The sequence below is a fragment of the Gorilla gorilla genome, chromosome 4 (genome assembly GCF_029281585.2).
Source record: "Gorilla gorilla gorilla isolate KB3781 chromosome 4, NHGRI_mGorGor1-v2.1_pri, whole genome shotgun sequence".
NCBI lineage: Eukaryota > Metazoa > Chordata > Mammalia > Primates > Hominidae > Gorilla > Gorilla gorilla.
The window spans coordinates 84574334-84588647 of NC_073228.2; the positions used below are offsets into that span (position 1 = coordinate 84574334).

General features: G+C 58.2%; 1 pseudogene; it reads right to left on the reverse strand.

Moving 5' to 3' along the window:
* Window positions 1–683: 683 nt before the first annotated feature.
* LOC115934568 (envoplakin-like) lies at window positions 684–13005 on the reverse strand (annotated as a pseudogene).
* Window positions 13006–14314: the final 1309 nt, after the last annotated feature.

A 14314-nucleotide genomic window follows, 5' to 3' on the forward strand; every position in this document is an offset into this window, starting at 1 on the left:
GGATTGTGCATGTGTCTGTACCCACTGTCCTGCCTCTCTCACCCTGTGTTCGTCCTAATGTCCGGGACCCAGGGCCCAATCCGTGCTGACTTAGCCATCTGCAGCGCCCGAGTCTGTGGGGAGACAAACACCAGCACCTGCGCTGGAAGCAGCAGCAACACTGGGCAAGGGCGTGGTCCTGATACCAGAAGTTCCCAGTGGGGCCTCCAAACTCCTCATCTATGACAGCAGTCGTCAGCCCACAGCAGGTGAACACTGCCTTCCTGAGCATTTCTGGGCTCCTCATCCCAAGGATGAAGCTGATTATCCGTGCTCAGCTTGGGACAGGGACATCAAGCTCATGCAGTGCTGCAGGCACTGAGACTAAAACATGTGGCACACACAGTGAGATGTTCTCCCTGTGCAGCCCCCAGCCCTCGGCCAAGTCAGCGGCTTAGCCCCGGCGGGTTCTTTCTTTCTCTTTTTTGTGTTTTTGCTCAAAGTTTAGAGATTTAGACCCACCGCAGTGAATATGGTCTAGAAACTGTGTCTCCTTCCTCTCAATTCTACCCACACATCCAGCCCTGACAGGAACACATTGTCATATTGTCCCGTATTAAGAAATATTTCTCAATACCAGGGTCAGGCTGCCCTGAGAATCTGATGGCTCAGGACAGAACCAAAGACAGAGTCCACTGTCCACAGAGTGACACAGGATAGTTTATTCCCAGAGCTCTAAGCACCTACTGTGTGCCAGCTTCAAGTCAAGGGGCTCAGGACACAAGAAGAACAAAACAGGAAGGCTCACTCTTCTTCTTGGCCAAGGGTTAGCCAAGAAGCTTACATCATCTGGTAGAAGAGGTAAGACTAACAAGTACATATGTCAATGCAATTAGAGAAAATTACCTGTGAGGAGAGGAGCACTCGGTGGGCAGGGGGCGGGGGAGAGGAGCCATTAGAAGGTTAGACTGGGACGACACAAGATCTGAGTTCAGTTGGTGCAGAAAAGTTTAGATTTCTCAGAGAAGATGGACAAGGAAGTGGGAAGTGTGAAGGCTGTGGGACCAGCTTGGGTCACTGGAGAGAATGGTGGGATTCAGCATGTGTTTGGGGGAGGGAGGAGGGACTGAAGCCTGGGTGAGGAGAGAGGGCTCAAGGCTGGCTGCCTTAGGACCAGGACGGGGCATACTGAGCCTCCTGCTGGGAAGCCTTCATGGGCAAGGGGAGTTGGGGAGGCCCTGAGCTCATCGCCACAATGGAAACATTGAAAACTGCCTCCTAGCATCATTCAAAGGTGTCACAGGAACTTTTCCTTTTAGATGGCAAAAGCAGAATCTCCCTCTGAGACTTAATCTGAGATGTCCCTTCTCCATGTCCTTTCCTGTCCCCTGGCTGAATTCCCATGGGAACAAAATACCTCTGCCGTCCTGGGAATCACATTTGGATACAAACCCTCCAGAATGATTAAGACCTGGAGTCCCTGACCTACTGATCAGGAATCCTGGCCTTCAGGACAACTTGTCTAGATCACTCACATCGTCTCCCCTGACACCATCATAGTGACTGGGAGTGGACACTCAGATTGGTTGGATAATGTATGGCCTGTCCCTGGAGCTGCAGCTGGGGTTAGACATATGCTAACCACATGGCTGGGTGATTTGTGGTCCTGACAGGAGAGGAAAACAACAGAAGATTTGCCTAAGTGGCCCAGTATGTGTATCACTGTGGCCCACACCTGCCCCCTTAGCTCATGATGAGTGTTGTCCTGTGGATGCTGGGACGTGGGAAGGGACACAGGCCAGGCTGTTTCTGTCACAGAAAGTTACAGTTCTGGCTTCACGACCTTTCCAATATTCCTTCAACAGCAACCAGGTCAAGGCACAGCCACTCCCATGTACAAAACATCAATCTGAAATTCAGTCAGTCTTGGGAAACAAGGGAAAAAATACCCTTGTGATGGCCTTCTCATCCCAGAGGGGAAAGAAAGGAAAAGAAGTTCAAGGAGTTACAGGAGTGGCCACTGCCCACCATCATCTGGGTACCTGCCCTCCACTTGCCCCTCCCTCAGGTGAAGACCAGGTTCACAGGCCAGCACCTGCACCTCTTCCTGTGTCCACGTGCTCCACATGGGGGCTCTTCCTCCTCCCATTCTAAGACGACTGCTCCCCCAGGTCACCTCTGTGTCATTGCTGAGAGTCCTGGTCACAGGGATCTGGGTCAGTGTCAGCCTGACTCTGATTCAGCTGGGTGACTGCCCCTTCAGGACACAAAACCAATTACTGGAGCCCTGAGTGAACTCCCCTGGATTTCCCACACCCTGAACTCCCATTCTCAGTGTTCTCCTAGGATGTTCTGCCTCTACCCAGTAATGTCATGTTACGTTCTCAGACCTGCAGCCATTTATGTTCCCAATTTCTACACTGTCTCATGTTCTCATCCCATTTCATGGCTCATTTTCTAGTAATCATCCAATGACTCCAAACATTCATCTACAGCTCACTGTCACATGAGCTGGGCAACATGGCAAAACCCCATCTCTACCAAAAAAATTAGCTGGGCTCAGTGTTACACCTGTGGTCCCAACTACTTGGGAGGCCGAGGTGGGAGGATCACTCAAGCCTGGGAGGTGGAGGTTGCAGTGAGCTGAGATTATACCACTGCACACCACTGCACTCCAGCCTGGGTGACAAAGTGAGACCCCATCTCAAGAAACAGACCAGGCGCAGTGGCTCACGCCTGTAATCCCAGCACTCAGGGAGGCCAAGATGGGTGGATCACTTGAGGTCAGGAGTTCGACATCAGCCTGGCCAACATGGTGAAACCCCGTCTCTACTAAAAATACAAAAATTAGTTGGGCATGGTGGTGTGCACCTGTAATCCCAGCTACTCCGGAGATTGAGGCAGGAGAATTACTTGAACCTGGGAGGCAGAAGTTGCAGTGAGCCGAGATCGCGCCACTGCACTCCAGCCTGGGTGATGCAGAGAGACTTTGTCTCAAGAAAATAAAAGAAACTAGTTTGGAAGGATAACCCAGACTGTGGCCCAGTGTGGGTTTCACTTTGAGCACTTTTGGGAGTGTTGAGTCCACGTGGCAGAGAGCTTGCTGTTCTTGGGTAAGGAGTTTACACAATGCAGCAACCTCCCCAGGAAGGCTGCCCCTTGCAGCCAGGGGACATTTCTTCCTAAGGTTCTGCAGGCTTCCTTGCTATTTCAGGAGCTTCGCCAGAATACCTCCTGGAGTTGTTGACATTGGGCCCTACTGGAACCTTCCTGAATGATCAGGTGAGCTGGGCATTATTACATCTGCTTCAGGGATGAGGAAACCAAGGCCCAGAAAGTTATGTAGTCTAAGATCACAGAGCTGGTCAGTGGAGGAGCCAGGAGGGGAACCAGCTTGTCTGAGCCCGGGTCTGTCCACACCCTTCTCCGCCTCCGTCCCAGCCACTGCTCCTGCGCTTGCCTCACCTCCCTCAAGTGTGAGCACCAGGGCTGGGCCGCTTCTCATCGCAGCCGCCTCTTTCCGCCGCTCACCCACCTCGTGGCTGTGGATGTGGCCCTCCAGGTCCTCCAGGGGCGTGGTGCGGCTCAGCTGGGCCTGCGCCCAGGCCAGCACCTGCCTCTCTATCTGTCCCAGGTCTCCATCCAGCCAGGTCATCTGTGTCAGGAGCTTCTGGGCCTGTGGGTTGGCCAGGGCCAAGCCAGATGCAGCTGGGGGCAGAGGTGCTGGTGAGGGCCCAGGGCCCATCTCCAGACTGCCAGATGGGTACCCCCACCAGGTGCCCACAGAGGGTCCTGTCGGGGTAGGGTGGAGGGGATGGGCAGGGCCACCCCAGAGATGAAATCCCCAGAGTGATGGTCCCTAACCCAAGGCGACCCCTGCCCATCACAGACCAGTCGGAAGTCAGAATCTACTCCTTCCAGCCCCACAGCCACCCCTCCCCGGGCCACCCTGGGTACCCTGCTGGCTGGGCTTGAACAGACTCCACAGTGCTGGCCTTCAGGCGGCTCTGGACTGTGGCCCATTTCTGCTTCAGGGCCTGCAGCTCCGAGGCCAGCCTAGAACGAAGAGGCGATCGGAGAAAGAGGTCCTTACTCTGCCTCTCACCCTCCCCAGCCCCAGTAGACGCAGCTTCAGGTGAAGGCCGGCCTTTCAGCAGGGGTCTGCCGGGCCATGGGCTTGGACAGCACAGGGCCGGCCTGCTCTGCCCACAGCCTGCCCCTGAGTATCCCGACACAGACCTACCGGGAGGCACTGGCCACGGCATCAGGGTATGGTGCTGGGATGTAGAAGCCGGCGGCGGGAGCACACTTGTTCTCCCCACCAGGGCCCTGCACGACCCAGGTGTGCGGGTCAGTGTTATCTATCAGCTTATACAGCTCACCCCGCAGCAGCTGCACCTGCGGGCACAGAAAGGGAGCGGCTGCTGCGGGCTCAGGGGCAGGGGTCCAAGGCCAGGGCAGAGTAGGGGCTGGGGACAGAGACAGATGGGGACAGCAGCTGGAACAGGGACAAGAGTAGAGTGGGAGGTGCTGGGGTAGAAAAGAGGCAGGACGGGACTTGGAGAGAGGAGGGTCTGCGTCAAGGGAAGGAGTAGGGCAAAAGTGGGTGCAGGAGACAGCTGGGGATGGAGCAGGGATGGGCTTGGGCAGGGGCAGGGCATGGGCTAGGTGGGGCTGGATGGTGGCAGGGGTGAGGTGGGGGAGTTCGCACTTCTCCTGGGTCCCAGTCACAGATGCTGTCCACGTGCAGGGGCTGCTAAGGCAGGTTTCTTCGCTGTGGCAGGGGGACCACATCCCGGCTTCGCCGCTGCAGGTCCCCAGTGGCCCTCTCAATGACGGCCAGCTGTTTCTCCTCTGCCTGCTGGGGGCCCAGGCAGAGGGGACTCAGACCAGGCTGCACTGGAGGCTGGCCACACCATACCCGTCCTTCAAAAGGACTAGAGGCTGGCCTTCAAGAAGGCAGGGGTCTCTAAATCAGCAAAGTAAAAGGAGCCCCTCTCTGGGGGCCTAGGATCCTGGGATCTGCTAGTTGCAGGGAGGGGGATGGCACAGCATCACCCAGGCCTCCGAGCAGAAGCTAGACGGGCCACAGAGCTCTCCCAGGCTGCCCTTGTCCCACTGCAAATGAGGAAACTGATGTCCAGAGGTGGGAGGAGCTTGCTGGTACCTGGCCAGCCTCCTGCTAAAGCAGACCCCCCGCCAGCACCCAGGCCAGGGCTTGGGACAGGACTAGGTACCTAGGCAGAAGGGCTGAGGCCCAGAAAGATGGACAGGACCAATTCCCAGAGGTGGGGTGCAGATGGCCTGGTGGGGCTGTCTCACCTCCAGCTGTTGCAGCAGCTCTGTGGGGGTGCCAGGGGGGCCCCTAGGTGCAGGGCTGGACTTGGCATCCAAGTTGGAGTTGAGCTTATCCAGGGTCTGGCTGACTGAGTCGGCCTCTTCCTGGAACTAAGTTCACTGGGTGGTCAAGGGCAGAGCCTGGGGCAACCTGCTGCCCACTAACTCTACAAACCAGCTGAACTTAAGCCAGCTAAACCTAAACCACCTAAACACACAGCAGCTAAACCTAAACCAGAAAAACCTAAACCAGGTAAACCTAAACCAGCTAAACACACAACAGCTAAACCTAAACCAGAAAAACCTAAACCAGCTAAACCTAAACCAGCTAAACACAAACCAGATAAACCTAAACAAGATAAACCTAAACCAGTTAAACTTAAACCAGCTAAACCTAAACTGTCACTCTCCCCTACTCTGGTCGGTCTTTCTTTTCCCTACCCAGGCAGCAGGACCTTTTATCACTGGTGTGCTCTTGCAAATGGGGTCTTATTCATGCACTGAACTTAATTTTTTTAAGTGGGTCATAAAACACTTGGTCTTCATCCTTCCTGCACAAATGAAGGGCACCGTCACCTGCCTCCCTCCAGCACCTGAAGTCTTTCTTGCTGGGACAGAGGGTATTGGAGCTGCACTTGTCCCAGCCCCGGAGAAGAAGCTATGCTTTAAAGAAGCATTCCAAGTGTTTTTACGGAATTTTTGTCAGTGCGTGATCATAGTTTGTGGTTCTATAGGAAAATGTATGAAACATTATCTGCCCCCAAATCCCAGTTGTATATTATATCAGGGTTTCTCAACCGTTTTTTTCATTATTATTCTCCTAAACAGCCTTTTAAGAAATCTTTTCTTTATTTCCCCCCCACCTCATCCCCATAAAATTTTATTTACTTATTTATTTTGATAGAGATTTATCTGTTTGTATAGAGACAGGGTCTCACTATGTTGCCCAGGCTGGTCTGGAACTACTGGGGTCAAGCAATTATCCTGGCTCAGCCTCCCAAAGTGCTGGAATTACAGGTGTGAGCCACCACACCTGGCCCCCACGAAATTTTTATACCACAGATAATGCTGTATACAGCTTAGGTGCTGTATGTGGATGTGTACTTCATGCATAAGAAGAGTTATTTTTCTGCCATTAAGAACCAATTTTCACCCCCCTGGGAACCGCTTCACCCTGCTGAGAATGTGCCCATGCCTTTCCTTCCCTCTGGGACCAAGTGGCAACCACACACCTCTATTTTATTTTATTTTTGAGGTGGAGTCTCTCTTTGTCACCCAGGCTAGAATGCAGTGGACCAATCTCGGCCCACTGCAACCTCCACGTCCTGGGTTCAAGCGATTCTCCTGCCTCAGCTTCCTGAGCAGCTGGGATTACAGGCGCGCGCCACCACGTCTGGCTAATTTTGGTATTTTTAGTAGAGACAGGGTTTCACCATGTTGGCCAGGCTGATCTCGAACTCCTGACCTCAAGTGATCCGCCAGCCTCGGCCTCCCAAAGTGCTGGGATTACAGGTGTGAGCCACTGCGCCCTGCCAGCTCTGTCTAGTTGAGAGGTGCAGTGCCTCTCCTGTGGGCAGGAGTGCTGTGGGACCTCCCGCCCCTGCCGTCCCTGCCGTCCCTGCCGTCCCTGCCGTCCCTGCCGTCCGTGCCGTCCCTGCCGCCCCTGCCGCCTGCCCGAGGGCTCACCGGGCTGTAGTCCTCCACGTGCTGCAGCTGGGTCTCCTGGCAGATACACAGGTTCAGGAAGTTCTGCCACTCCATCTTCAGGGCCTCCTGGTGGGCCTGGGTACCGCAACACGGAGCCCTCGGACCACGCCCCGCCCCCCAACCCACGTCCACCCCACCTCCCCGCCTTCCCCGCCCACCACGTCCCTTCTCACTCTCGCCCTGCCCCCAGCGCTCCTGGATGGGCCCCACCGCGGGGTGCCGCAGCTCCACCACGCGCTCGCCGTCGTCCTCCAGCTGGTTTACGCTCTGCTCCTGGCTCAGCAGCTCGTGCTGCTTGAAGTGCTGGGGGCGAGTCGGGTGAGAAGCGGCGGTGAGGACCAGGATGGCCCTTGTCGCCCCCACCTGGCCCCAACCTCTGCCAGCCGACCTCGTACTCCCGCCGCACGCCCGCAGGGTCGGCCATGAGGTCGCTCCAGTCCTGCTGCAGGATGCGGCGCTGCTGCTCCGCCAGGGCGCTCAGCTGCCGCGTGCAGCCCTGCAGGTGCGTGTACCGGCTGCCCAGGCTCTGCCCGCGCCACGACGCCGCCCTCTGTGCTCAGGACCCGCCGCCAGCAGCAGGGTGGGGAGAGAGACAGTGGGGGGCAAAAGGCGCCATTGGGCCGCGCTCAGGAACACTGGCCCCGGGCAGGGTCCAGGCGGCCACCCAGGCCCACCCGCAGCCACCCTGCCCGACCCTCCCTCCTGCTCACCAGTAGGTCTCGGTATTGGCTCCGGATGGTGGCTGCATCCTGCCTCGACCAAGGGGAGAAACAAGCCCGTGAGAGGTGGGGCGCAGGGAGACGGCCCCCTAAGATCTGGACCAGCCATACCCCACCCACCCCTATCCCCAGGGCCCAGCCCATCTAGCTCCGGCTCTGACTGGAAAAACAGGGGCTGGGGCTGGCCCCGGATGTGACATCCTCCCGGCTCACCCACCGGCCCCACGAGGCTCCCCAGCTGCTCTGCTTGGTCGTCGATCTCGTTCTGCAGGATGTTGAGCTCCGCGATCTGTTCCTCCAGCTCCGCCATGCCCGGCCCGTACTGGCCTGCGCAGACCTGCTTCTGCAGGAGAGCCGGCGGCTCAGTCACCACAGGACCGCGGTGGAGAGCCAGAAAACCCCACACGTCTCCCACCCGGAGAAGTGGACTTGGTCATTTGGGCAGAGCGTGGACGAGCCTGGGAGCCGCCCGGGTGCACGCCCTGCAGCTCACCCAGGGTGAGCCATTCTGCTCTGCAGGGTGGCCACTGCAGAGGCCATTCTGCAGTGGCCCCTGAGTCCCACTGGTTCCCAGACGCTGGGCTCAGCCTCTGAGAAGTCTCCAGCTCCATCCTGCCTTGTCTGTGACCCAGCCTCAGTGCTTCCTGTCTGGACACCTCCAGCCAAGCTCTAGGGCCCTCAGAACGCCCTGCTCCACCCGGGCCCTTCCCCACTGTCCCCCTATTGTCATGATGACACCCCTTCTGTGTGGCATCAAAGCACAACTCCTCACCCAGGGATCAGAATGCCCCATGACCTGGCTCTGCCCATCTGCCCAGAAATCCCCAAGTCCCATCGAACCGTAGGCTTCCTCCTGGCAGGTGCCTTTGCTCCTTCTTTCTGGAATTGTCCTCTCCTCACTACTTCACCCTGATCCAACCGAGCCCTCTCACCCCTCTAAGGTCTCTTCATGTGCCTCCTCCTGCAGGAAGTCTTCCCTGACTGCACTGTCTCCTCTGCTGTCTCCCTGCCCAGACCCCTGAGCCACCCCTACACCCTGACTGTTCAAGCCTACAGTCAGGTCCTGGGTTAAATGCAGTTCCGTATCGCTCTCTGATCACACTGGGGTGTGACTTTGAGCTCCTGACCTGTTTCTGCTCCAGCACGTGTGCCCAGTTGACCCTGGGTCCCACGTCTGGGCGGCAGCACCATCTTCTCGTACAGGGCACGGTACTCGGCACACTCCTGGGTCACCTGCTCGTGCAGCTGCTCGATGCTGTCAAGAAGGTGGCCGGCAGGTCAGGGCTGGGCTTGGGTCTTCCCCAGGGACCCCCAGCCCTGCCGCAGCCCCACTTACTCCTCCTCAGTCTCCTCAGCCTGCGGGTGCTTGAGCCGCTGGGCCTTGTCCTCGTCCAGGAAGAGGTCCTTGAGCAGCACCTCGGCCTACTTCAGGCTGTGGCCCGTCTCCTGCTGGTGCTGCAGGGCCTGGCTCTGCTCACTGTTCAGCCGGTCCTGTGGGCAGGGGATAGGCAGACTCGCCAGGGCCCAGAGCCCCCACACCCCTGCTGCCCATCACTGTGGGCCTGAGCCCCACCTTTGGGACCCCAGCTATGCTGGCCAACCTCGAGGCCCACGCCAGGCACAGGGTCAGGCCCAGGGCGTCCGTGGGGCAGGTGACAAGGACACAGGGGAGCCCAGCAAAAAAGGAAGCTGAGCCCTCTCTCCCACCGTGTGTTAGGGGACAGGCGGTGCAGGACAAATGTCATCTGTCCCATCTTCACCATCACTAGGGGGCACTCAGGGAGTGCCAGGCCTGATGATGGGCCTCCCATGCCACCCAGCCTGCCCACGCCCTGCCAACTGCTGCCATGCCCGGGGCCTCACCTGCTGCAGCCTCTTCTGTGTCTCCAGGATGTCCCGCTCCACCTGGTCGGGGTTGGCTTGCATGCGGGAGATGAGCAGGGCCAGCTCCTGGGTGGCAGCCCTGGTGGGTGGAGGGGACAGTGGGCAGCTCGGTGGAAGAGGCCCCTCTGTGCCCCATCCAGGTGGCATCCCCTGCCCTCCCTCCACCCCATACTGCCCCCACAGCCTAGCTCACTGCCCTGACTTTGGGGTCTCTCTCTGCAGGAGGCTCTGTGAGGTAGACCTGGTTGGGGGTGTTAGCACTGCCCCGCCACATGAGGGGTCAAAAGGTGAGGGTCTCAGGTCTGTGTGGTGCTGGGGGGCAGGTGGCCTTGGTGTCCCAGCCTCAGCCAGCTGTGCTGGCAGTGAGTTCCCGACCCCACCCAGCTGCCTGCCACTTCCACCCCGCGAGCCGGTGAATCACCGGCTCAGCCACTAGTACCTGAGCCAGCCTGGCTGGGCCCTGGGAGGGGCAGTTGGGCTGGCTGGGGCAGGGAGGCAGCAGCATGTCCCCCACCCCCACCTCCTCCCACTCCAGCCCTGTGTTCCCCTATACCTCCTCCACCCCGGGGAGCTTTGCCAGAGTGCTGGCTTCAGTAGCCGTCTAGAGGAGCCTCACACTGTCGGAGCCGGGGAGCGGGGGCAGGCGCAAGAGACTGCTGGGCACCCTAACATTCTCCAGAGTTGAGGGTTCAAAGCCCAGATTGGGCCCTGACTTGCTCTGAGTTACGTGGTCAGGGACGGAGGGGAAACCTTGCTTCCACCCCAGGGCTTTTTCTGTGCAGTCGCCCTGCAGCCTCCATAGAGCACCTGCTGTGTGCATGCAGTCACTCTGTGGAGGTCACGAGGTCAAGCAGACCTAAAAGAGGGCAGATTGGTCCAAGCCTCATGAGCACAGTGCCTTATGGGGGATCATTATCCTGGGGCAGGGGAAGCCTTGAACTGGGTCAAAGGATGGCCCCCCCCCCCACCCCCCAGGCAAAGGGACAGTGCTGGTGAAGGCACAGCAGTCTGGAAGAACTCTGTGGCCAAGACAGCCTGGTTTCATCTTTCTCCATCATTAATGCTGTGTGACCTTGGAAAAGTTACTCAACCTCTCTGTGCCTGAGGTTCCTCACTTGTAAAGCAGGATTTTAATAAAAATATCTATGCCTTAGGGCTATTGTGAGCATTAATTGAATTTATCCATCTGAAACATCCAGTGCAGGCCTGGTGCAGGGTCGGCACCCAGCACGTGTTAGTTTTTATCCCACTAGAGGGCTAGTGCCTTGAAGGCAGGGGCCTGTTGGTTCTGTCTACAGCGACATCTCCAGTGCCTAGAACAGTCCTGGCATGCAGTAAGTGCTCAGTAAGTTCATGTCAAACGAGTGGATCGCACGTGAGGTGATCCAGCGCCAACAGGGCCCTGAGGACCGAGCTGCCCCAGGCCAGGAGCGCACTGCTGGGGAGCCTGCCTGGACAGTGGGAGCTGTAGGTGCTGGGCTCCGGGCGCTCCTGCTCAGGTCCCGCCTCCTGGGATGGCTGCTCCCACCAGGAGCTGCACACTCTATCCTGGGTGGGGCTCAGGTGCCCCAGGGAGGACAGGTCACTCAGCGAGAGTGTTAGCTGAGAGTCTTAACCACTGTCTTTCCCATCCGCCCAGACGCCCAGCCTCGGTGTCTCTTGGTGCCTTGATCCCTATCGGGGTAATGGTCACCCCCACTCCCACACCAGCCTTTCATCTCTGAGCTTATCTCGACACCCTGGACCCAGGCGGGCTGCCGCCTCCTCTGCAGACGAGCTGAAGCCAGTGAGTGGGAAGAGCACCACCCAATCCATCCACAGAGAGCTGGGGCTGGGCCCCAGAGAACCGGGTGGTCCAAGGGAGACCCAGTGCCCCCTGCACCACACCCACTGGAAAAGGAAGCCCCAGCTCTATTTTGTTTTGTTTTTAACAGACAAGGTCTTGCTCTGTCACCCAGGCTAGAGTGCAGTAGAGTGATCACAGCTCACTGCAGCCTCGACTTCCCGGGCTCAAGTGATCCTCTCACCTCAGCCTCCCAAGTAGCTCTGACTACAGGCATGCACCACTATATCCAGATAATTTTTGTATATTTTTTATAGAGATGGGATTTCGTCATATTGCCCAGGCTGGTCTCCAACTCCTGGGCTCAAGTCATCCACCCGCCTCGGCCTCCCAAAGTGGTAGGATTGCAGGCGTGAGGTATTGCACCAGGATTTTTTTTTTTTTAAAGACAGAGTCTCAGTCTGTCACCCAGGCGGGAGTGCAGTGGTGTGATCATGGCTCACTGCAGCCTCAAACTCCTGGGCTCAAGCAATAGGCACGAGCCACCATGCCTGGCTAATTTTTACTTTTATTTTTTTATAGAAACAAGATCTCCCTATGTTGCCCAGGCTGGTCTCGAACTCCTGGGCTCAAGGAATCCTCCCACATTGGCCTCCTGAAGTTCAGGGATTATAGGCATGAGCTACCACGCCCAGCCATGAACCCCTAACTCTTCAATACAACAAGTCCCTGGGTGAGAACTCTGGGGAGGGCTCTGGCTTAGGCAGAAGGCAGCACAGCCCCTGAGTCCCTACCCCAGGGATCCCACCCCGCCCGCTCAGTCCTCATGCCCTGCACCCAGGCTCCAGGGGTCATTCCAGCCAAGGAGAGCCTTGGGGCAGAGCTGCAGTCACACAGCCAGGCTCTCCTGTGTCCCAGCCTCTGGCAGAGGAGGGCATCGGTGCAGGCTCCTGTCCAGCACTTCTCCCGCTGAGCGGCCTCAATCCGTGGCCCGCAGGCCCCCTTAGAGGATGTAGGGAGCCCCAGGCCATCCCCTGCCTCCTGCCACGGCTGAAGTTCGGCCTGGGCCTGCGGCTCCCAAGGCAAGGAGAGAGTCCACCCCTGGGCCCTTTGGCCTCGGGACATCAAATGCCAGCACGGGGCTGGTCCTGGGCTCTGGGCCACCACCAGGTGGCTCAAGGACCTGGGCTTGGCACCACCCCCACCCCAGCTCCCCGGCTCCCCATCCCCCAGTCCCACTCACCGGCTGTGCTTGCTGGGGGAGCCTTTGGGGGACCCCTTGGCTGGGGAGCCCTTGGGGGACCCCTTCCCCTGGGAGCCTTTGCTCAGCCCCTTGAACGTGGTTGTTAAAGGCAGGTGCTGGCTCAGGTTGGGCTTGGCTGGCGATGGAGGGCAGGAGGGCAGGTGGGAGGCAGCGGGCATCCTTGCTGGCTGGTCACCTAAGTCTGGCAAGGTGGGGCGGCTGGGCACTGGGGAAGGGAGTTTCTGGGAGGCCCCTCCTTGCAGGTGAGGCAGCAGGCGGCCAGGCCCCAGGCCTGCCGCGCATGCACCCACAACGACCACACTCATGCCTGCTCTTGCATAACCAATCTGAGAGGAAAGGGCACAGCCTTGAGGGTGGGGCCGAGCCTGCCCGACTCCCACAGAAGGTTTGGACTTGTTACATCCACATGCCCAGGGGAGTGCGGCGGTGATCACACCCAGATAGGCAAGGAGCTGGGCCAGGACAGACGGGGCTGGAGACAGACGTGCACATGCAGGCGCAGGCTCAGCGGAGAGGCCCCAGCCCTGGAGCTCAGGATTAATAAACATCTCCAGCCAGCTCAGAGGCCCTGCTGCCAGGCTGGCCCCCACCCACAGCTCTCAATCCCCAAGGAGAGGAGGGGGTGTCCTCCCAGCCCAGGGCCTGGCTCTCTGCTCTCCACTGACATGATGGGGCAGCCAGGGGACGTTCACTCCAGACAACTGGCACAACGTCCATTTTTTTTTTCTTTAAGAGACAAAGTCTCGCTCAGTCACTGGAGTACAATGGCATGATCTCAGCTCACTGCAACCTCTGCCTCCTGGGTTCAAGCGATTCTCCTGCCTCAGCCTTCCGAGTAGCTGGGATTACAGGTGCCCGTCACCACGCCCAGAAAATTTTTGTATTTTTAGCAGAGAAGGGGTTTCATCTTGTTGGCCAGGCTGGTCTCGAACTCCTGACCTCAAGTGATCCACCCGCCTTGGCCTCCCAAAATGCTGGGATCACAGGCATGAGCCACTGTGCCCGGCCCCATTTTATAAAGTGTGCACAGTGCAGCAGCACCAGGGCTGGCTTCAGGTGCCACTAAGCCTAGGCTCTGGCTGAGGCCCGGGAGCCCGATGCACTTGGCTTTTCCTACCTGCCTCTTCCCCCACCCAGAAATGGCCCCTGGTGGCTTTTATGAAGTCAGATTGAGTGGCAGAGAGTGATGCCAGCTTATTGGTCTTTTCCTCACACTGGGGACCAGGGCTGCTGCCTTTTCCTTCTGTGGTGGCCCTGAGCATCTTCAAGAAAGGGGCAATGGCAACCCCCTTTCCAGGCGCTCATTTCACGGGCCCAGCGTGACGGGCCCCTCCTGCGGAGGTGGCGTCGCTTTCCAGGTCATTCCTGAAATCCCCGTGGTTTTAGTGGAAGGAGGGCTTGAGGGGGAGCCAGGGGATGGAACAGGCTGACTGGGTGACATCACCTGGTCATCCTGGCAGGCCTCACTAGGACAAAACACAGCCTGGCAGGAGAGAAAGGTCCCAGCAGACGGGGGAGACCAGGGACCGATGCCTGATACTGGCCTCAGGCCCCCATGGGATAGAAAAGGCCTGTGCCCTTTTTGGCTGAATCTCATGGGAAGCCCCTGAGCTTGGCCGTGGAGAGGGGATGCAGGAAACC